The sequence below is a fragment of the Periplaneta americana genome, chromosome 13 (genome assembly GCF_040183065.1).
Source record: "Periplaneta americana isolate PAMFEO1 chromosome 13, P.americana_PAMFEO1_priV1, whole genome shotgun sequence".
In the NCBI taxonomy this organism is placed as follows: Eukaryota; Metazoa; Arthropoda; class Insecta; order Blattodea; family Blattidae; genus Periplaneta; species Periplaneta americana.
This window is the reverse complement of record NC_091129.1, coordinates 88,846,617-88,868,554: the sequence shown is the minus strand read 5'-3', so window position 1 is coordinate 88,868,554 and position 21,938 is coordinate 88,846,617. Positions and strand designations below refer to the sequence as shown.

The following is a 21,938-nucleotide window of genomic DNA, read 5'->3' as shown; positions in this document are numbered from 1 at the left end:
ACTATTTATAGTGGCTTGAATCTCTTCTACATCTTTGTGTGCGGATAACAGAGTTCCATGAAATGAGATGTTTCTCATTTTGCTTTTAAAACGTTCACCTTGCGTCAGTATTAGCCCACCATGTTACCTTTGCACCGATTTCTGTAAGTCTCAACTCATTTTCAAGGTAATGAAACAGGATCTGATTTACTACTACTTTCTAATTTAAAGAGAAATAAAAGGCTTACTATAAGAACTAGTACGAAGGTGATTCGAAAAGTAAGGTAATAAGAGCTCTCACGGGTGACATATTCCCCTTCTTGTTCCAATTTTCCGTCAGGACACAGTAGCATACCACAGCTTTACCATGTAGTCATTAGATTGATGGTGCATATGTTGCGTCAGAACCTCCCAACATTACTTGTAAGATGGCTCCTTGCACGGAAACATGGTCTAACGAGCATTGCGTAGTGTGATCCGGTTTTTGCGACTGAAGGGCACCTTAGAAGCAGGAATTCATCGTTAACTTGTTGAGGTGTACGATGCGAAACGGCGCTCCGGTTGGAAGTACTAGACCATTCTCCCTACAGCCCCGACCTGGAACCAAGTGATTTCAATCTTTTTGGACCGTTGAAGAGGCACCTGGGTGGTAAGCAATTCAACACCGATACGGCCATTCAGCAAGTTATAACGTGGTTTCAGTGATTTGACGCAGATGTGTTCTATACTGGCATCGATGCCTTGGTCTTCCGTTGGAACAAATGCTTGGACAAGCATGGTGACTATGTTAAAAAGTAATATGTACCAGTGCCTTACTACTGTGTATCAGTATATCTGTCTGTGAAATAAAGTTTGTCCATGAGAACTCTTGTTACTTTACTTTTTGAAGCAAACTCTTACTTCAAGATACCGTACTTTAAAAAATAACCGCACTCTACAGTTTGAGAACTTCTGCATTTAATAAAATGGTGAATTGCTGCCTTGACTTCGGTATTTACTTCAGGCAGAGTCTTTCCAAGTACTTTCAGCAGTAGCAACAGATGAGGAATTTTATTGCCAGATCCGGCTGCAGAGATCATACCTACCTTCAGTATTTGAACCAACGAAAATGATTGTAGATTTGTGTCTAAGATGAACTTGTCCTATGGGTAACGAAAAGAGAATAGATATTAGATACATAGAGGCAAGAAGGAACAATTCACTGATATTTCCCTTTAAAAATATCTCTGGGACAATGTAGCAGGCCACCGGCGTGGCTCAGACGGTTAAGGCGCTTGCCTGCCGGTCTGAAGTTGCGTTCGGGTGCGGGTTCGATCCCTGCTTGGGCTGACTACCTGGTCGGGTTCCGAGGTTTTCCCCAACCGTAATGTGAATGCAAGGTAATCTATGGCGAATCCTCGGCCTCATCTCGCCAAATATCATCTCGCTATCACCAATCTCATCGACGCTAAATAATCTAGTAGTTGATACAGCGTCGTTAAATAACCAACTAAAAAAAAGAAAAACAATGTAGCAAAACTTTTCATGTCACTCCATTTGACTTACGTGACACATTGTTCGTATGATGTAGCCTAAATTTATATACGCTTTTACATTTATATAATTACTTACTTTAGCTTGGAATGGCTAAGCTATTCGAGGACCTGACCCGAAGCGGATCTTTGTACTTAGGCATATTTTGGGCAATTTTGTGCCCTATATATGCAATGATTGTTCAAGTTCAAATGGTGGCGTGGGTGGCATTCGTGAATCCGAAGCTAACATGCGAGACAACCTGCCTCAGTTCTTGGAGAGCCAGTTCCTATCCTCAGAGTAATACCTGTGAAATCCAAGGGACTAGAGCCTCAAGCTCTTAAATCCTATATCACAATCGGAGACAACCCCCACTCCCATACTTCACTTCAGCTTATTTTCAGCGATTGCATATGATGGATGAAATGAGGAGAAAGTGGACAATGTTGGTAGAAATCAAGAGAAAAATGAGAGTAACCCAAGAAAAGTTCACGGTGTACTTGTACTTGTACAAGAGCGGGTCGTTCGGCTACCCAATCATTCACAAGAATAGGAGTGGTAAACACATTAAGCCTCAGGCTGCAGTGTAAGCCTTCGGGTCCCTCCGTACAAGACAAAAAAAAAAAAACAAGAAAACAATCTGTAACATCTGTTTTGTCCACCAACATTTGCATCACGAACAGACCAAGGATGGAACTGAAGCTGCCAGAATAGAAGACCAGGGCACTAATGCTGAGCTACATACGCAGGCAAATGCATGCATACATACATACATGCACACATACATACATACATACATACATGCATACATACATACATACATACATACATACATACATACATACATACATACATACACACACAGCCACCTGCGTAGCTCAGACGGCTAAGGCGCTTGCCTGCCGATCCGGAGTTGCGTTCGGGCGCGGGTTCGATTCCCGCTTGGGCTGATTACCTGGTTGGGTTTTTTCCTAGGTTTTCCCCAACCATAAGACAAATGTCAGGTAATCTATGGCGAATCCTCGGCCTCACCTCGCCAAATACCATCTCGCTATCACCAATCCCATCGACGCTAAATAACCTCGTAGTTGATATAGCGTCGTTAAATAACCAAGTAAAATACATACATACATACATACATTCCCTGGCCAAATTATTAGACGCATCTTTATTTTGTAACATAATATACATGTTATTGTAAGCATGAAATTAATTAATTGTTGTGCACAACAGCTGCTACAAGTGTTCCTTAACAATAACAATGTAATGAAATTCATTACAACAATGGTAGATGAATATTATTAAATTGTTTTCTGAAATGAATGAATTACGAAAAATGAAGGTGCGTCTAATAATTTGGTCAGGGACTATAAATACATACATACATACATACATACATACATACATACATACATACATACATACATACATGTAGTAAAATCGTTGAATTAATACCCGAACGGCAGGCTTTGTGTTGAATATATATTTTTTGCACGCATCAATAGGTCTACTTGTGATGTCAATCGGTGTTGTCACATTTTCGTTTTAAGGATTATTCCTAGTTACAATTATATGTTTATATCGACATCAGTAGCCACCGGCATGGCGCAGTCGGTTAAGGCGCTTACCTGCCGGTCTGAAGTTGCGCTCGGGCGCGGGTTCGATCCCCGCTTCGGCTGATTACCTGGTTGGGTTTTTTCCGAGGTTTTCCCCAACCGTAAGGTGAATGCCAGGTAATCTATGGCGAATTCTCGGCTTCATCTCGCCAAATACCATTTCGCTATCACCAATCTCATCGACGCTAAATATCTTCGTAGTTGATACAGCGTCGTTAAATAACGTTCTTAAAAAATCGACACCAGTACATTGATTTCTATTACCGCCATCCACAGTGAATACATTTCAAGCTATGAGATGACTTTGAATTGAAATTAAAATTACTAACCTTTTTTTTTTTATCGTCATCAATCAACTTGAGATATGACAATCTTTTTATGTATTCCATGTGGACATGATATCGGTGTGTCATTTAAATATGCTAACGCATCATTTGTAGACATAAGCCTATATTACCGCTCCTTGTGATCGGGCGACTTCTGAAAATGCCTAATCAATAAGGGAAGTCGTATCTCTTCCAAGGAAGGCATCGTCTTTGACACCGGCTGGGTATTAATTAAATGAGGATACTGTAACTAGCATACATACATACATACATTGATCTACATGTATACATAGAAATAAAATGATAAGAAGAAAGAAGGAAGTGGAGCTTATTTGACAAACACGGAGGCGTAGTGTCCAGAAGGAAAGGAAATGATAGTGCTAATGTACAGAAGAGAAACGAACAGAGACGTTTTCACGAGATCGAATAACAACCTGGAAATCATTGCGAAGCGCAGGAAAATTTAAAAACACGGAATGGACGGCACGGCGTGGCGTCCCTTAAACACGAGGCATCCATCCGACATCAGGTCGGAACGAATCGAGGGGCTCCGATTTCAAGCCCCTCGTGCTGGCTTTGCACAAAATATTATGCCTCATACCCCGGCTTCTATTACAACCCCCTCTCACATTTCACACGGCTATTTTTTTGTGTTTAAAAATTTTCCCTAATGAAATCTGTGGAATTCCTGTAAAAATACCAGATTATATCATAGCAAGGCTCATCCGTACACATAGCGAAGTATACAGCTACAGGGATAACCAAACATATGCTGAGAATCAACTATATGTATTATTGTTTTGTTACCTTTCATTCGCAACGCACTCATACCATGCACAGCTCAGCGCATTTGCCGCTAGTCTGAAACTGCGCTCGGGCGTGGGTTTGATTCCCGCTTGAGCTTGAGTTGGGTTCTTCCGAGTTTTTCCCAACTGTAAGCGAATGTAAGGAAATCCTATATAATTTCACTATTTCAATTGTATCAAGTAACATAGACAATCTAAGCGTCCATTTAATACCCAAGCGGTGTCAAAGAGAGCACTTTGTATTGAAGAGATAAGATAAGAGTTTCTTTATTGATTAGGCCTCCTCAGATGCCTCTCGAATTACAAGAGGTGGTAATACTGTACTCCAACCAGGAGAAAATCTCATGGAAATGAGACGCACCGGGGTAATGCTGTGAATGAATGTTGATGTCATAAGGTCACATACGTGGGTACACGCATCTCCATTTGCTAACTCTCAAAGCATACATATACTTATACTACCATAGTTACAAAATTAGATCACGGTTAATCTCCTGGTCTTTTAATCTCTCCATGCAGGAAATAACATATACAGGAGAGCGCATGTTTTATAAAAAATGACGTTATAACGGTAATATTATCTATCTACTTCGTTCCAATAGATGACGCAATAGTAAGCACATTCCTTTCACGGTTAATCTCCTGGTTGGAGAACAGTATATGTCTACTAATGATGAGTTAGCAATTGTACTTGTTCTCATATCCAGAGGAAGTGTTACAAACATGACATAAGGGTACAAATATGAAATAGTATGATATACTACGCACTGATACTCTCTTCCTCGGGAATTGTTTGTTTGCAATATTTATTTGCCTAAGAATCCTAGCCCTAGTTATTGCTAACGAAAGAAAATAATTTCTGACCCTACATTTAATGACTGGAACCTTTGTTTCGTAAAGTATTCGAATTGGACACTCAAAATTGCAGTTTAAACATTAAAAAATTCGACTCGCTGCCTAGCAGTGCCTATGATCTCTAATCATCATCACGATATGAAGTGATAAAATGTTGCTGAGTTTCGGTCCTTTAAATTTTATTAAGGCCCTCTTTGTTCAGAACCTCAATGACACTGAACAAAAGCAGTAGCTAGCAACAGTAGGCGTTGTCAGTATTTTTAGCAATTTAATTGACGCCTAATTGAAAAACACACTGAAATATCATATCTAATTAATACCAAATTAAAGCAACTGAAACAGGTCATACAAGACAGAACAGAAAGATTCGTGAATTTTACGAACTGGAACAAGGTTCCGATCCGATCCGGTCCATTTCGAGCTCTGGAAGAGGAACAACTAGAATGGTACGGCCACTTGATAAGGATGAAAGTTTTTAAACAGACACCACCAGAGGAGGCGGGTGGGCCTAGAAGAGGGTGGTACAACGGAATCAAGGAAGCTATCAGAACGAATCATAGAAGAAGGAAGTCCCGTGGAAGGACCGAGCAGAACAAATATTGGGTACTGGAAAACTGGACCGACCGTTATAAGCCGGAAATAAGTCGATAAATTAGTTTTATTAATACTCTTCTATAGCTGATTTTTTTTTGAGTTCACAATGGAGGTTTCATATCTGACTTGCTATTTCGACTGAATGGATAGTAAAACAAGTGAGGGCTCTAGACGGGAAAAGTTCTGTTAATTTCCATTCCAGTAGTCGATGAGACTTGTTCAACATGTCGGCACCGCGTGTGTAGTATTACGAAGGCATTCATTATACATTCATTCACGTTTCAGATGCAGACGGCTCGTGATATTCAGCGACACTTTGTGAATTTTATTGCGGTCAACTCTTTCTGAAGAATAATACCATCACGACCGAATGGTCGTATATATTAAAAGAAATTCTGGATCGTGAAACAAAGTGGGCTTGCATTCCAAACAAATCACGAAAAACATTTGGAGAATCTTTCACCATTGTTATCCAGAACCAAGCCCATTTCGCAATACATTTCAAGATAGTTTCCGAAAAGGAAACGATCTTTGCAGTGTGGCCTTTGGTATGTGAGTCTGTGGACTTTTTCACACTAGATAATCGTAGTGAAACTTTACGTGAAACATTGTTTCAAATGGGAGCTTACACATTAGCGGAATAGTCTACTCTAGTCGGTGAGAATTACTGTAGCTACTTGCAATCGATCGCTGCCACAATCAGTCGGCGAGACTGAAGTAGTGTCGATGATGACGAAGCTTTCTTTTAAATGGGAGCTTTCACACTAGGCAGTTAGATGCGAGCGATTGATCCTTAAGTCTGTGTGTCAGACACTTTTCTTTTTTGATCAGTAATCAGTAGATTTTTGGAAATGAATCCGTAAATACGATAGGCCTATATACATTCATTCGTAATTTTCGGTCCAAAGGCACTGTAAACCCAGCATTCTCCAATCTCCTCTCTTTTCCATAGTCTATATCTTAATGTTATCTATCGTCTGATATTTTTCTCTGATTCGAACTTTTCTCCCGTTCACCATTCCTTACAGTGATTCCTTCAGTAGGCAGTTTATTCGCAGCCAGTGACCCAGTCAATTTATTTTGCTCTTCCTGATCAGTTTCGGCGTTATTCTTTCTTGACCCACTCTTTCTAACACAACTTACTTTCTTATTTTGCCTGTTCATTTCACACGTTTCATTCGTCTCCTTATCCACATTTCAAATGCTTCTAGTCATTTTTCTTCACTTGATCGTAATATCTATGTTTCTGTACCACTTAGGGCCTCACTCTATGCAAAGCATTTCACTAGTCTCTTCCTTAGTTCTCTTTCAAAAGGTCATAGATGATGCTCCTTTTCCTATTAAAAGTTTCCTTTGCCATTGCTTTTCTCCTTGTGACTTCCTGTTAGCATCTCATCTTACTACTTAAAGTACACCCCAAATATTTGAAGCTGTCCACGTTTTCTACTGCCTCATTTCGAATTCACACCTTTACCTTCTTTATTTTTCTTCCGATAATCATACTCTTCGTCTTGTTGCCATTTATCTTCGTCTCATACTGCTCACAGCTGTCATTTAGCTCCAGTAGAATGTCCATTAGTATCATCCTCTCTTCTGCTAGAACGAGGCCCACATAATGAGGATTTCAGGGCAGAATATGATCGCGAAGTTATTTCCTGATTTCGACGAAAATTTCGGTTCTCATCTCTGGCTTTTCCAGTCTCGAAAGTTTATTTTCAAATGTTTATGTTAGAGGTAGGCTATAGTTAGAGAAAAATTGTAACATTTTGAAGTGAAAGATTTACTGTACTCTGACGGCAGTCGCGGTACCATGGAAATAGAACTTCGTGCCCGTGGTTTTGCACACGGCTTATCTCGCTTCATTCTCTACGAGTATTAACTAACGTGCCTCAGGGCTTTATCCATTGTATCTTTTCCACAAAAACTTCCACATTTTAAAATTAAAGTCTTCAAATAATAGGAGCTTTGGCTTTCGCGTGTCACCTTGGGCGAGCTTACTCGAGTGTCACTCGCACAGCGCAAGGGCTCAGATCCCATGTCTAGCGAGGACTGCGGCACCCCCATCCACTCGCTCTACCCAGGCGCTTAATATCTACTGCGATCTTTCCCTGTTGCTTTTCTGTCTTTCGTTCGATATCCCCCCTCAGCTATTATAACAAATTTGGGCTTTCCCTTTTCAGAACGCTCTAATGTTTCTTCGAATGGAACGACGAAAATAAGAGTGAGACAAATGGGCAATTGTTTTGAGGCTCAGATCGGCATTTCCTCTCAGCCAAATTTTCCCTTGCAAATAACACGTGTTCGCGTACCTTTTAAATGTTTTTCCTTCAATTTCTGCTTTTCATTCATTCATTCCCCTGCAAAATTTACTCAAGTCCTTTAAGGGATCAGGTACAGCTTAGAGCAGTAAAATTTTGGAAAAATTCAACTTTTTTTTTTCCTCCATTACTGTATCTTGTACAATAATGAAAATTAGTATGTGTAAAGCACTGTCCTTCTGCTAGCCTATATGAAAAAAAAATATTTTTACGATTTAAAAAAAATTATTTACATTTTTTTTTTTTTTTTCAAAATTCAATTCACTGTACAGTGATGAAGCGTTTCCCACATAACTAAAAAATTGTCCAACATTCTCTGATGAAATTTTGTGTGTATTTATGCATGCTATATCTACAATATGATGCAAGATCATTTTATAGATTGATAAAAAATAAATTCATTTAAAAATGATCAAATATCAGTATTTTCTTCTAACACAAAATAAAAAAAAAATATTATTTATTAAGAAATGTAGTTTAAAGAGCATGCTATTGTAAATATGAGTTTCAGCAATAAAATAAAGAAGAGAGAACATGAAAAAGTTAAATTTATGAGTTATGAGGAAAGCGCTTCATCACTGCACAGTGAACTGTCACCATTTTGAATTTTGAAAAAACGTATAAATATTTTTTTTAAATCGTAAAAATATTTTTTTCCATATTGCAGAAGGACAGTGTTTTACACATACAATTTTCATTATTATACAAGATACAGTAATGGAGAAAAAAATATTGAATATTTCCAAGAATTTTACTGCTGTAAGCTGTACCTAACCCCTTGTGAACGAAGTGAGAAAAGTGACCTTAGGCTAGGAGCTCACATAAATGTTAAGATGAATCCCAAGAGCCTTTCTAACGACGCGAACTCGTGTAGATACCTTTTAGCATAGTCTACACTTTCTCCTTTCTCCCCATTGATTCATTCTAGAAGTTATCCACACAGTGGTCACGGAAATGTTGTGTAGACTATATGCTATATGTACAGATACGGAAATAAAATTTGGAACTCCCTTATTGTATAAATTTCACTTACAAAACACTGCGAATGTGCAGTAAACATGAGCCCCTTTATACAGGGTGTTAAAAAAGTATTCAATATTTTAGGAGGTGCTGTATGCATCAACACAATACAATGTCTGATAAACATGGGTCCTGCAACACATACTTTCTGAGATCTGAACACTTGTTCATAAAAGGTGCTCAATGTGACGTCCATTCATGGCAATGTATTCCTCTGCCCTTCGGCGTAAGGAATCACGCACTCTTTGAAATTTGTTTTAATACGTTAATAAGAAAGTCCTGATAACGATCCCCAGTTAATCTCTGTGGTAGCAGGCATAGCCCTATTAATCTGTCACCAAGAACGTCTACTCATAAGTTGATTGAGAATCGGTGCCGATGTCTTGTTTCTTCAACTGCATGGGGATTTTCATCAGCCTACACATGCTGATTACGAAAATTTACAACACCATCTCTGCTGATCGCCGCTCACATCCGTAACCAGACTTTTGTTTTCAGTATTCCTTGCGACGTATCATTATTCCATGCCAAGGGTGTCAAGTACAGTATGATTATGTAGTACTGTAGTAATAGTCTGCTGTATTGTAGGGCAGTGAAATGCATTGCCATGAATGGACGTCACATTGAGCACCTCCTATAACAAGTGTTCAGAGCTCAGAAAGTATGTGTGTAGGACCCATGTTTATGAGACATTATTTTCTTGTTTTGTTGCATACTCTCACCTCCTAAAATATTAGATACTTTTTTTTAACACTCTATATATGATACTTGTAAACATTCGTGCGAAATTATTGCCTACATACAGGTGGACTCCCATCAAGACTCGCTCCAAATTTTAATTCCATTTCTGTATATAAATAAATATTAAATAAGTTACACTACACTATTTAAAATAGATATTGTGTTTCAATACATTAATTCGAGTGTAGATGTTTCAGGCAATAATTTCCTTAAATTTCCTGTCAATTTTTTACGCGCCGTTACACTATGACATGTTTCACAGCTTGATTCCCCTTTCAAAGGAAGGCTTCTAACTAACAACTACAAATCTAGTAGCAAACACGGCTACCACTAGACCACGAAGGACGACGAGGCTTTGTACTGGTTTGTGTTATAATACTTTTTGCAGTCGAAATTGAAATAAATCACATAAAATTTTCTAGCTCGCTAGATTCATAAAGCAAAGTGTACTCAATACAGAATGAAATATCACGATTGCTCGCCCTTTAAATAACTGCCGAGGTCCCTAGCGAAGTGCAATAACGGTCTAAGCGTACGGGTCGTGACCAGTATGCAACCGATTTTATTTGAAACTCTAGTGCGGAATAATTAAGATAATCTAATAATGAAAAACTGTCAGTGGAAGTGTGAAATGTATCCGTGTTTTTAAATGCACACCGCATCATTGAGTTAGGTTGCAGTTTATTGGTGGGGGTTAGGTTCAGATTCGGTTACAGACTGCCTGCACATCTGCATTTTAACATAATTTATATGTTTGATGCGATTTGTTTAATAGGTTATGAAGTAAATATTTGAAGAACAGAGTAATTAATAATAGACTGGGTGCACAGACGTAAATTCATTACCGCGTCCAATGTGTTTGACGTGCTAATAAAAATATTCGTCATGAAAATAATAATAAATTTACTGCCTCTATAATTTATCTGCGAATGTCATTTATCTGCAAGAACGCGCGTTGGCTCGACCTGCGGAATTCCGACAGTGACGCCAATTCGAAGATTCTTGTGAAATTGAGCATTTTGTAGGCTGGAATGCTTTACAGTTTAAAAATCCTTGTGAAACTCAGCATTTTGAGCGCTGAAATTCTCTGTGATTTAAAATAGTTTGTCAAACTCAGCATTCTGTACGCTAAAGTTCTCTGTTGTTTAGCAACCCTAGTGAAACTTAGCATTTTGTATATTTAAACCATTTGTACTTCTGAACAACTTATGAAACTCAGCATTTTTTTTACACTGAAAGTCTTGGGTCGTTTAGAAATTCTTCTGAAACTCAGCATTTTTACACTGAAAGTTTTCGTCGTTTAGAAATTCTTCCGAAATTCAGCATTTTTTACACTGAAAGTTTTCGTTGTTTAAAAATTCTTCTGAAACTCAGCATTTTTTTACTCCGAAAGTCTTCGTCGTTTAGAAATTCTTCTGAAACTCAGCATTTTTTAGATTGAAATTTGATATTGTTCGGAATAGCGTGTGGAACTCGGCTGTTTCTATTGGGTTGCTGCAAACATTCGTAGCGTTTCTTGCTAGTGACAAAAGTTTTTATTTGAGATGAATAGAAGACAGAAACTAAATCAATAGTATATTCTTCTACATTGTCTATGACTCTCTGCTAACGTTGGAATAGTTTTTTAGATTCCGCGTCTGAAGAAATCTGCTGGTTTGGAGGGAAAGAAGTCGTCAAGCTAAGTTTGTGAAGATCGCTGTTTGAAGATTGTTGTATAGAGAATGGAAAGGATACAAATCCGAGGACTCAAGACCGGGAGAATAAGAGGAATGTGGAATCACCTCCCAACCAAGCTCCTGAATAGCTGCTTTCGTCATGCTAGCGGAGTGCGGGCGCACTTGATGCAGTCTTCTCTGTTGTTTTTCTTCAATTGCGGCCGCAAGAAGTCTGAGTTGTTGGAAATAATTGTAAGCAGTTATGGTTACATTCCTGGAAAGCAATTCGTAGTACATGACGTCGTCATCCTACCAGACGCATAATATCATTTTCTGTGGATGGACACTAACTTTTGTATTGCGTGTTGAAACGACAGTATATTTTCGTACACTGGTTTCTCCTATGACAGTCTCCCCGTATACGGCACAAATGTTTCGAACTGTCTCCGCTGCCTTTGGTTTATTTAAATGAAACATAAGAATATGTTGGAAGTATTTTTTTTTCACTTGACATTTCATCTTCTTTAGCCCACAAATTTGCACAAACTTTCTTCAAATCCACAAAATTCAAGGCGTATTTACAACATTCCAATTAATAAATGACTAACGATTAACAGTTTCCTTACAATGCAGTGTTGTGATGAACAAAAACGCTACCAACGTACCCATCAACCTAATTATATTGATAGTCTTTGTCGATTTTAAGCTGATTATCTTAATCTTTTGTAAATTCTTGTGCAGTAAAATTTTCCATCATTTGGATAAAATGAAACTAGGCATTTTGTACATTGAAATTCTTTGTCGTGTAGAAAATTATTGTAAAAGTCACCTTTCGTACGCTGAAATTTCACATCGTTTAGAAATACATGTGAAACTCGGCATTTAACGCATTAAAATTCTTTTTTAATATAGAAAATCTTTTGAAGCTCTGCACTTTTTACGCTGAAGGTTTTTGTCGTTTAGACATTCTTGTAAAACTCAGCGTTTTGTAAACTGAAATTGTCTTTCGTTCGGAAAAACTTGTGAAATCATTAATAGACATTTTTTACATTGAAATTCTTTGTCATTTAGAAATTCTCGTTTAACTCCACATTATTTTTACGCCGAAAGTTTTTGTTTAGAAATTAAACGCAGTATTTTGTGCATTGAGATTTGATATTGTTTAGAAAGTCATGTGAAATTCGGCATTTTATATGTAGGGGAGAGTCGGGTAGTATCGGACATCGGGTAATATCGGACAGTGAGTTTCTTTCATCTACCACACGATGATAGTACCTGATTGACATGGTTACGTTTCTATGATGTCGCATAGAGAAACGTAACCATGTCATTCAGGTACTACCATATGGTGGTAGGTGAAAGAAACGCACTGTCCGATACTACCCGATGTCCGATACTACCCGACTCTCCCCTACATTGAAATTCGCTGTCGTTTAGAAAATCTTGTTCAATTGTGCACTTATTTTAAGATGAAATTTTTGTCGTTTAAAAATTCTTGTAAAACTCATCACAACTACATAAATATTTGAGAAAACTTGTGATAGGCCTACTCGGAATTTTGTGTATTTCAATTATCTGTCTTTAAAAAACTTTGGGGGCGGGGTGAGACAGCCTTTAACGTAAAGAAAACTCCTGTAAAACTACACTCAGCTAAATTTTATATCCTTTGGAAAATCTTGTGTTTTTTAAATTTATTATTTTACGACGTTTTTCCAACTGCTATGGTTATATAGCGACTGAATGAGATGAAAGTGATGTCAGCGAAATGAGTCCAGGGTTCAGCGGCGAAAGTTACCCAGGATTTGTTCTTGTTGGGTTGAGGGAAAACCCCGGAAAAACATCAGCCAGGTAACTTGTCCCAATCAGAATTTGAATCCAGGCCCGCTCATTTCAAGGTCAGGCATGCTAACCGTTACTGCACAGCGTTGGACCAGAAATCTTGTGTTACTTGGTATTTTATACATTGAAATTCTTTGTCGTTTAGAACACGTTATGAAACTATTTTTTTTACTCCGAAGGTTTTTTTTATACTGAAATTTTCTCTAATTTGGAACATGTTTTAAACTGGACATTTTGTTGTACATTGGAACCCTTTGAAGTGGCAGAGCAAGGAGTAAGTTGATGAAGTGACAGAGATAGAAGAGGCTGAAGGCATGGAAGTGGAAGTGGAAGATGAGGCTAAATATATTAGAACAGAGAGAGGCTGGAAAAGTGGCAGATTAAAAAGATGAAGCTGAAGAAGTATTGTATTGTATTGTATTTATTAACATTCCATGGTATTTATACATTGCTTACAGCTAGAATATGGACAAGTCAAAAAACTGAATACTATTATAAAGTCTTAATTTATAGTCACAGTCTAGATGAAATATATACAGACGAGATTTACAATATAGTCTACTAGTACAACACAAAGTTTTAATATCACTTTCATGAAGTGTTATTGAATGTCATGAATTCACCTACAGAATAGAAGGCGTGAGAAATTAGGTACTTCTTCAATTTGGCTCTAAATAATTTTATGTTTTGAGTTTCATTTTTTATATCGATAGGGAGGCTGTTAAAAATTTTTACTGCCATATAACGCACTCCTTTTTGATAGCACGACAGACTTGCCGATGGAGTATGAAAGTCATTTTTTGACGTGTATTTATGCTATGTACTGTTGAATTAGTTACAAAGTTTTCACGATTACATACGAGGAAGATTATTAATGAAAAGATATACTGACAAGCCATGGGGATTATTTGTAGTTTTTTAAAAATAGTCCTACACGATTCCCTAGATTTGGCACCTACTATTATTCTAATTACTCTTTTTTTGTAATAGAAATATATTTTTACTATCTGTGGAATTTCCCCAGAACATTACTCCAAAACTCATTACTGAGTGGAAGTATGCAAAGCATATTGTTTTTAAGGTATTGATATTTACTATCTTTTGCATAGATCTAATAGCAAAACAAGCTGAATTTAGTTTGGGGATAATTTCTCTAATATGATTTTTCCAATTTAACACATTATCGATTTTTAAGCCAAGAAATTTGGTTGTTGTTCTTTCTAATATGAACCTATTATTAATTATTGCTCTAGAAATTTGCGAGGTTGAATTTGGACAGGATTTAAATTGAATTATGTGAGTTTTGTTACAATTTAATACCAATTTATTGACTGAGAACCAGTCCCATATTTTGAAGAGAATTTCCTCTGTTGAAGATTGGAATGTGTTGGAGTTATTGGCTGTAATTACTATACTTGTGTCATCTGCAAATAATATGGGAAGACCTACATCTTTTATTAGGGAGGGCAAGATCATTTATAAACACTACGAATCAGAACAAGAAGAACAAGAAGAGACTGAATAAGGAGAGAATAGAGAGAGTGAAGTAGTAGCAGAACAAGAATAACCTGAGAAAACAGAGCAAGAAGAGACTGAAAGAAGTAGCAGAGGAAGATGAGGTTGAAGAAGTAGCATTGTAAAGCCTCGTTCACATTTTTCAAGTAACTTGAATTCAAGTCACGTGTTTTCAAGTACTTGAATTCAAGTTGCCGTTCAGACATATTCAAGTTATTTTGTTTTCAAGTAGGATAAAATGGCGTCCATGGATGATGTGCAATTAGGAATTTCTGTAGTAGCAAGTCTCCGTGCCAGGGAAATGATAAATATATTGAAGAAATGGAAGACGCGTTGTTCAGTATGGGTTAGGGATTAGATTAGTAAGAGAAATACACGACCACTGACTATTAAAAATAGAATAAGTGAAATCTTCAAGTAGATTTAATAATTCTTATCGGAAATGTAATAAAATATAAGCGAGTCTGATTTACCATAATTGAAAATGATTATCTTGAAGCTGTTACAGTCCCCCACAAAAATCTATCATCCACATTGAACCATGCCAGTTTCGGCGATAAATGCCATCCCTTCAAGCAACGCTCTTCTCTTCTTAATCCCTCTTATCTTCCTCACTTCTTTTCTATCTACAGTTTAATGGCTTTTTATTATTTTTCATAGGCTATCTCATATGTGTCCACGTTAAAATCTCTGCTGTTCAATTCTTCAATGAACTCTTCCTTTCTTTGCAGCTTCCTTTGCATTTCTATTACGAAACATTGGAGTTCCTATAATCCGCAGGCCTTCGTAAATTTTATACAACTTCAGAAACTCAAATATTTGGTCATTATTTCACTTACAGCTGTTTCCTATTATTTTTACGTTCCCAGTAGAACTGAAAAACAATCAGCTGTTAATTTAACGTTCTTAAAACAGCTGTTAATTTAAATTCCCGCTCTTTTCTCCTTGAATTCAAGTTATCAAGTGATGTTCACACTTTTCAAGTGTCCTTTCAAGTCAAGTAAAAAGTAGAAAGGGATCCAACTTCACTTGAAACTTGAATTCAAGCCGTTAATTGATTTCAAGTCAACTTGAAACATAGTTCACACTTTTCAAGTTCGTATTTTCAAGTGGCTTGAATTCAAGTTACTTGAAAAGTGCGAACGAGGCTTAAGATTAGGCTGGAGCAGAGCAAGAAGAGGGTGAAACGTAGCAGAGCAAGACCCAGAAGCAACAGAAGAAGAAAAACATGATCTAGACAAGAAGTAGAAGAAACAGAATAAACCAATAATGAGCAGGAAAATAAGTGATAGCTTGATATTAAACAGGAAGAGGAAAACTAACTGAAGGAAGCGGAAAGAGAGCAAAACTATGTATAAATGCCTGGAAGAAGTGAAATGTCGGAAAGCGTTTGAAGATAGGCGGTCCCAGGAGTCGAATTTTGTACGTCCGGAAGTGTAGGAAATCCGATACTCGGGGTGGGTCGGAATCGAACCAGGAGACAGCGGGCGCCGCTCCAGATATCGGGGAGCACATCTGTTCGGCCGCCGCCAACTGAACATGTCTTCTCGGCCGCCAGCCAGTCCGAATCTTCCCCACTCCGAGCTTGCCCCCTCCCCAACCTCGTGGCGCCGGTGCCGGTCGTCAGGAAGACAAAGTCAGTCGCATTCGGTCTGCGGGACGGATCACGCTGTCGAGTCGAGGGTGAACTTCCCTGCCGCCGCGCTGCACACGTGTTTACGCGAGAACATGTGAGCTCGCGCTGTTCCCAAACAGTAGTAATAATAATAACAACAGTGAGTGTGTGCGCGCGTGAATTGTGGTGTGAGTGTGAAGTGAGTGCACCAACTGTTCTTGATCTGTTTTCAAGCATGTGATGGATTCTTCTGTCGATCGTCTTTTTCTGCCTATCAGTTCATATCTGTCGTCAGATGTTTGTGACTTCATCGCCCAGTCACCTGGATAGAAGCTGCTCGTCTTGAAAAGGTAAGCGATTTCTGCTAATTTTCTCATTTCTTTTGTAACATTAGTTAAATTTACGAAGTCCAAGTTTTGTTTTCTATTGCTATCTGATTTTTTAAAAGACTTTTGAATGTTTTAGTAGAAATTATTAGTTTTAGTTTGTGTAAATATCACTTATCTTCATTGCGCTGCAGTGAAACAGTTGAACGTAGATCGTTTATCGCTTGTCACTCTTTTATCGATTTATTAATTTCATTATGATATTTTTAGATATTTGTTTTCGTCATATGATACATAGTTATTGTTATTTGTACTCGTATATATACATTTTTTGTTATTTTATTTTATACAATTTGTTAAAAGCTTTCTGTTTTATATTCTAATGCTTTAACGACGTATTTATTGCCTATAAGTTCAAATAGACTATAAGAGAAACTTCAGAGTTCAAAAGGAGTTTCGCTTATAATTAATTCTTCATGTAGTTATCCTAATGTCATTGTACGATATATTGAAAGGAATTTCATATACTGATGTTTTCCTTACAGTAATTAATGTAGTCAATCTCCACATCGAGTGTTCTTTATTGCATTTTTGTTGCTTTGCATAAGCGCTTACTCATGATAACATGTTTATCGCAATCATAATCCACGCATGTTATTTCTTTAAATTAATATATTTTACAGCTTAAACTTTCTAATTACAAAGACGGATGAATTATGAAAACAAAGAAAATCAAGTAAGATTCAATTTAGAGCGTTATTGTTTAATCCGAGACTAGACAACGCAAGAGAACTTAAAATCATGAAACATGGAAAAGACTAATAGCTCATACAAAAAGATGAAATAATAATAAAAAAAAAACATTCCGAAATTTAGTCCAGAAAATATTTTCTAGCATGTCACATTAATACTAGGCTGCAAGAGGAAATTACTTTTGTAAGTTGCTAATCGAATTGCTTTAAAATTCGCACAAGATAGCCACACTTGGGAAGTCCGTCAGGTGTGCAGTTTTATTTATCTCGTGCGCAGATTCAGTTTCACTTTAAATCGCTTATTCGCATTGCGACCGCCTGGAAGTTTCCTCGCGCGATTGCTCGCAATTACGGAATTCTGTATACTTAGCGATGTAGGCACTATTACCAAGTAATGTTCACGTTGTTTTGTTTTCGTTCAGCATGAAATCGTATATGAACATTGTATTTAAAAAAGGATCAATGCAGCCGTCTCATGCGAGCTTAATTTTTGTAGTTACGCCCTTTTAATGTTTGTGAACTGCGACAGTTAACGACGGGGTCACGTGCGCCCCTCACATAATTCTGCGAACCTTACCTTGTAATTATTTTGACGTATTACCGAATCTATTTTACCGTCTTACGAACGCGAAGTCTAAAAGCTTTTATTCTGCCTGGCTCCACATTTCTTATGAATTCAGATTTAATTGTTCCAGCAGACGAGACCACAGATGTTATAAAGTATAAAGTTGCATGTTTTTAGTAAAGGTAAAAAAGTAAAAAAATAAAGTGACAGGGAATTCATAGGATCCCTGCAGTTGCGTGAAACGTTTATACCGTCGGTTGGGTGTTATCGGGGTAAGCCCATTTAGATTTTTAATTAATTACTTCTTACCAGGGGCGTACGCAAGGTAAGGGTTACCGGGTTTGAACCCACCTTGAACTTAAAAAAGCATAATATGTAGATTTGAGTATTTTTACATCCATAATTGTTTTCCCTTCTCTAATTTTTCACTGTCAGAGTAACAAAATCTACATCGACTTAAGGCATAGTCTTCCTACCCCTCCCTCAGTATATTCATCATGCCAGTTACATTCTTCATCCTGTATGAGATGAGTTCCACGTTCCATATTGCGTTTAATTACATATACCGTATTTCAATATATTTGTTTGTTTCCCTGGATTTTCCTGCCGATTACATATAATAATAATAATAATAATAATAATAATAATAATGCACAAAATTTAAAATACCGATAATATAAATTTAGACACTTTTAATAATAACCTTTCACAAAATTCTGCGTACGCCACTGACTTCGTATTAATAAGGGTAGTGAATGTGATTGAGAATAAAATAAATTTAATCAAATTTGTATGTTGCATTATTTTCCTCGATTTCTTTACTGAATATGTTATGTAGGCCTACAAGAATTTACAATGAAATTACTCTGTTTCGTCTGAATGAACCGTTGCTAAGCAATATTGACATTAGAATAGTGTGCCGTAACTCATTGCCGTTGCTAAGAAACTGACTCGTGCATAAACATTTCACATAAAAATAATAACTTACAAATAAAGTTATGCGTTGTATTTAGGGATACATCGGCGCATAGCAAACGTCACCCAGTTTCGGGAATAGGACTACAGTTGTGCTGGTTTCGATGTTTTATTTTTGTTTAATAATATTTTCAAACCAAACACATACAAGAATTAAAGCGTATAAAACATTGGCGAGACCTGTTCTCATGTATGGAAGTGAAGCTAGGACCATATGTAAATGTGATGACTGCCAATGAAATGAAGTTTCTAAGAAGAACCGCTGTCTATATTGGATTAGGCAAGAAGAAAAATTTGTATAGACCTATTTCAAAAGAATTAATATTGATCCAGTTTTGGAGAAAATTAAAAATTATAGACAAATGGAAATCTCATATATTCAGGATGCCTAGAACAAGGATACCACGCCAAGCGTTAAATTACCGCCCTTTAGAAATAAGATCTTTGGACCGTCCGCTAAAACGATGAAGTGAGATCGTAACAGGCTTAATACGTGATAGGAGGAGAAAGAAGAAGAAGATTTTTTTATTTCGGTTTGCAAATAGAGAATGTGGGTCTATAATAAAATACGTAATTAATGAAGAGCATGCAATATATTTTCTCTTCGTATGAAATGAAATTCCGAAATTACAGTAGTCACAGCTCACAAAAAATGTTTCATTATAGCAAACTCGAAGTGTATCGTACGTGTCTATTATTTATTTATTTATTCATTTATTTAAATCCACCACCAACAGAAGCAGGCTTCCAATTATAGGTGGCTTACACAGGTACATACACAAAATACATAATAAGGAAAAAAAACAAAACAAACAACACAAACGAAAGAAAGAAAATACATAACGGTAATAGATTATTTAATATTGCAGAACTCGCAATTAAAACTCAAATGAGTGGTCACACAGGTCTGTAGCAGCTCTGAAGCCGAGATATTACTGAGAGAGTCCGCACGGCTAATTTTATACGCAACTTCGGTGCCCTAATGCTCGTAAGGTGGTCACACAAGTTACATTGGTCTAAGTCCTAACTGATAGCATTAGCAATCGTCAATGGCTCATAGTGTTGTATACATAATTTTTCATGCATAAGGAAACTACCCGCCAAACGTTTTAAAGCGGTCGAATTATCAGTCCAATGACATTTTTATGAGTTGTTTGTGTCTTCCTGTTCCCTTGAGCTGGAGGAGATGTGACTTTAAAAATCTGGCGGCTAGATTCCCTCTGTATGAAAAATGAAGTATAGTGGAGTATAGTAAAAATTTGAAATGCTGACATATTTTTTACTTGACTATTTAACGACGCTGTATCAACTACATACTAGATTATTTAATGTCGATGGAATAAGTGATAGCGAGATGGTATTTGGTGAGATGAGGCCGAGGATTCGCCAAGGATTAGCGGGAATCTAACCCACACCCGAGCGGAACTCCGGATCAGTAGGAAAACGCTCTACCGTCTGAACTAAGCCGGTGGCTTTGCCATTTTTCGTTTCACTACGGATCCTGGAACAGGTGCCCATACTCGGTGCAGGGAAAAACTTGTTATAGGTCAATAAAAAAGAAACAACAAAGAGAAAAATGAATCACAATTCGGAGAGACTGAACGTTTTACTAAAATAGAGGATTCGATCCGACATCGGGATGGGAATCCGGTGTGGCTTAGTGGATAGAGCATCAGCACGTAGAGCCGAAAACCCGGGTTCAAATCCCGGGAGAGAATTTTTCTCCGTTCCACTCATATTTCATTATATGTTTTACTAAAAGATGAAATGTTGTAAATACGATCCGTAATTTGATGTTGTAAATCGGGATGCGATATATGGGTAGATAATGTGCAGCCAAGAGTAGCCTAGCCTACTGAGGACTGTTATACGGTAGGCTTTCTATTTTTTGATACATCCCTAAAGTTTTATGTTTTCTGTCGAAACCAGCAACGTCGAATTATCATTTTATCCGTGAAATACATTGCTTAGTGCATGTAATAGTTCACGGGGACGTGAAATATGTAAGACTCGTACTTGTTCATTAGAGAAAATTTTTATTTATGTGTTTGGTGAGTGTATATTAAAGGAAACATCTCTAGCTGCGTTGGCACACAGGAATAGGAGCTAATGCCGGATAGTAAAAGAGTTAGTCAGCCATAATATTATTATTATTCTTTCCAGTTTTATAAGAAGACTGAATACTGACTGCTTCAGTATCTTACTGTATCCAATAGCATAACGAAAACGTGGGTCACATACCAGCTCTCTCGGTCCAGACTCGAAACGAACGCTCAGTATTAAGTTATTTGCTATAGATAAAATTGATGAATTTGATTCTGAAATCTGTTACATGAAGTATTGAGCATAAACAGGTTTATTTGAAGAGTTCCGAACCATAGTGGGCCAAGCGCCATTTACTAAAACCGTAGAACACAAGGGTTAAAATGAAGTTATTACCATAAACCAATGGAAGCATATAGAAAGTAATATAAAGTATAGACATTAAAACTGAATGATATGTCAATCTTCATTAAACTATGGTATTCACTTAACTTGAACCCTTGCTTTCTCCGTTTTTAATAAATGGCGCTTGGCCCACTATGGCTCTGAACTCATCATTTTATAGTTGTGATGTTCGTGGATGTATCTGTAGAAAGCATGGGAATTAATGATATGTTTATTTGTTATCCATTCACTTTGTAACACTTAATAATACCTTATATTACCCTTTTAACAAATTTTAACACAGTGAAGTTTTTAAGAAGTTTTTTAGACTTTTATTTATTTACATTAATTATAGTCGGTGTTTAAATTAATTATAGTCTGTGTGCAGTTAAATTTTCAGTACTTCACACTAAAAGAAAATAATCTCTATGTTATTACAAGAAAATGACAATTTCATTCATTTGCATACATTTGTAATCTGTTAATGTAAAGATCTTTTCTG

General features: G+C 37.1%; 1 protein-coding gene across 1 annotated transcript in view; it reads left to right on the top strand.

The window, feature by feature from the left end:
- The first annotated feature begins 16,423 nt into the window (after window positions 1-16,423).
- The window catches only part of net, a 176,237-nt gene continuing 170,722 nt past the window's right edge, over window positions 16,424-21,938 (top strand). The window contains exon 1 of the mRNA XM_069843487.1: window positions 16,424-16,741. The gene's annotated coding sequence lies outside the window, so the exon portion shown is untranslated. The remainder of the gene's footprint in view (window positions 16,742-21,938) is intronic.